General features: G+C 41.3%; 1 pseudogene; it reads left to right on the top strand.

The window, feature by feature from the left end:
• The first annotated feature begins 1464 nt into the window (after positions 1-1464).
• On the top strand, positions 1465-2160 carry LOC145523077 (3-beta-hydroxysteroid-Delta(8),Delta(7)-isomerase pseudogene; annotated as a pseudogene).
• The last annotated feature ends 1156 nt before the right edge of the window (positions 2161-3316 follow it).

Raw genomic sequence — 3316 nt, 5'->3', positions numbered from 1 at the left:
GTTGGCTGCTTCTGTACTAAAAAAATCTGCATTGCTTAGTATTCAAGATAACCAGGGAGGCATTGCAATATTGTTAGCCTGAATAACTACTTATCTTACCTAAATCCAATTATTTCCAAAAGAAATAGAAGAAGTAAGGTTTATCTTCCATCACTCAGATTTTGTTAGCATCCTTCCCACTAAACAGCTTTAGATTGACAAGTCACAGATCAGAGCTTACTCTATCCCGTGCACACTTTATTTAGAAGGTGATTTGCATGCAGCATTTACATAAATCTGCATAATTGCATTCCTTTGATGGTCCAGAAATGGATTTCTGTAATCAGGAAACAGCTCTCAGGATCTCTTTGTTAATGGTGTCATGTAAACTTGTACCCTCTGTGAAATCACTTTTTAAAAGAAAAACATTATTTTGGTAATTTTAATTAATGAGCTAGATTATAACCATCTTCATGCTGAGGTCAGAGTGTCCTAGGAAGACGAGGATAGTGTGCTACTAGGAAAATTCTGCCTGCTTGCTCTCCCCCTTCTCTTTCCATTGGAAATATCCATTATCCACATGTAGATCTATAGAGTTCCATCTTAACTCTGGGGAAATTTGTCTTCTATCTGAGTGAAGACTGTTTCAGCATTGTCAAGCTAATCTTTCTGTCTGCCTAGCAAGAGGGACCCTGCCCTGAGAGTGGTGCCTTAAGTATTCCTGCTTATTATAAACATTCCCAAAATAAGTTCACCAAAGCACACACTTGTGTCCTTCACTGGGTCCAGCTCAGGAGACCCACCTCTCTATGTGCTCCCTCTTTCAGCAGTGACATATCTTCAGGGAAATGCTTTGCCAAGATTCCACCCCTGCTTCTTTGAAATACAAGGTGACATAGCTAGAAGATAGATAGACCACATCTTCTTTATCCATTCATCACTTGATGGACATTGACTATCATAAATAGTGCTGCAATGAATATTGGGGTGTATATCTTTTTCAATTATAGTTTTCCTTTGGATTTACTCAGCCATATAAAAGAATGAAATAATGCCATTTGCAGCAACATGGAAGGACCTACAGATTACCACCCAAGGTGAAGTAAGCCAGACAAAGAAAGACAAATATCATATGATATTATTTATATGTGGAATTTTTAAAATGATACAAATTAACTTATATACGAAACTGCAATAGACTCACAGACCTAAAAAACTTATGGTTACCTAAGAGGGAAAGAAGGAGAAGGATAAATTAGGTGGTTGAGATTAACATATACCCACTACTGTACATAAAATTGATAAACAACAAGGACCTACTGTATAACACAGTGAGCTCTACTCAGCATCTTGTAATAATCTATAATGAAAGAGAACCTGAGCCACTCTGCCTCACACCTGAAACTAATATAACACTGTAAATCAATTGTACTTCAATTTAAGAAAACAGGTTTCCTTACTGGTTGGTTGCAGGCCTACAAAGACATGACCACCAACACCAGCCCCATGCACCCATTCTGCCCTCTGGGCCTGAGGCTGGACAACTCTGTGCCTAATGACCGCCCCACCTGGCATATCCTGGCTGGCCTCTTCTCTGTCTCTGGAGTCTTAGTTGTGACCACATGGCTGTTGTCAGGGTGTGCTGCAGCCGTCCCACTGGGGACTTGGCAGAAACTGTCCCTGCGCTGGTTTGCAGTATGTGGGTTCATTCACTTGGTGATTGAGGGCTGGTTCAGTCCGTGGTCTACCACACGGACCTTCTCAGAGACCAAGCCATCTTATCTCAACTGTGGAAAGAGTATGCCAAAGGAGACAGCCAATACGTCCTGGATGATAACTTCATGATATGCATGGAGACCATCATGGCTTACCTGTGGGGACCATTCAGCCTATGGATGGTGATTGCTTGTCCCCACCAGCAACCCCTCCACTTTGTCCTACAGCTTGTGGTCTCTGTGGGTCAGGTATATGGAGATGTGCTCTATTTCCTGACAGAGTACAGTGATGGACTCCAGCACGGGGACCTGGGACATCCACTTGACTTCTGGTTTTACTTTGTCTTCTTGAATGCCCTGTGGCTGGCACTGCCTGGACTCCTCATACTGGCTTCCATAAAGAAACTTGCTCATGCCCAGAGCATACTGTGCCAAAGCCCCAAAAGCTAAGAGCAAGCAGAACTAGAGAGTGATGAACTAGCTTAAACACGGGCTGTTGAGGAACTCTCCACCTGCCAGAAGATTCCAATCCTTGCTCCCACAGGTTGGAAGGACAAATCAAACTGGTCTGTCAAACTCAGGTTGATGGGTGGCAGCAGGAAGTAAAGAGCTGTGTGGAGTCCCTGTCAGGAGCCAATGGGACAAAGATATGAGAGAACCTAGGAAGTCTGTGATGGGGACAATTTTTCAAATCAGGAGATAAAGATCTTGACCCTAAAAAAAAAGAGAAAAGAAAAGAAATGCTAGGTGACACATTGGAAGGCCCTGAGGCTGCTGATGAAGATCACAGACTCCAAAAGAAGGGAAGCCTATGGACTGGGAAGAATCTAGAGGAAGGGCTGGTCGGTAAGCTTGCTGAGGTTCTTCCCACAACTCCACTGACCACTGACCACAGATCCCTGAAACGTGCAGCTTCCTTACCCGGACTGTGGAGGGCCCATTTTCTGCTGCTTTTCCTGGTCCAGTTTGGGGTTCTGGAGGTGACCAGTGATAGTGTGGATTCACACTATTACTCAGGGCTGCAGAGGATCATGCAAGATAAAACCATTACATTTTCTTCCAGTTCCCATTTATGTGTGATCTTAGAGGTCATGTGCATGAACCATGAAACCGATTGCCCTCATTGACAACTAGATGGATGCAATAGTTTTACTCATAAAATTATTTCCAGTGTTTGATTTTTTTTCTTCTAGTCATTCTTTTCTTTTTTTTTTTTTTAATTTTATACTTTGGCCTCTCCACACAGCTCAAGGGCTCTTAGTTCTCCCACCAGGGACTGAAACTTGTTAGTGAAAGCACAGAGTCCTAACCACTAGACTGCCAGAGAATTTCCTAATCTTTGGTTGTTTTAAAAAACTAAATAAATTAAAACATTATTTAAACATTATGATTACAATTTATACATAGATAATATGTATTCACCTTTTAATTTTTAAGGCAAAATGTGAGGTATCATTGACATAAATAACTGCACATATTCTGGTGTACAATCTGAACAGTTTCCCTATATATATATATATATATATATATATATACACAGCACCATCAAGAATACCATATTGATCTGCTTTAAAAGTTTCCTATGTGAAATATATTCTCCTCATCCAGATCCCCATAAACCA

This window comes from Giraffa tippelskirchi, chromosome 10 (assembly GCF_054371585.1).
Source record: "Giraffa tippelskirchi isolate mGirTip1 chromosome 10, T2T-mGirTip1v1.2.pri, whole genome shotgun sequence".
Classification (NCBI taxonomy): Eukaryota; Metazoa; Chordata; class Mammalia; order Artiodactyla; family Giraffidae; genus Giraffa; species Giraffa tippelskirchi.
This window is presented reverse-complemented; position numbering and strand designations above follow the sequence as displayed.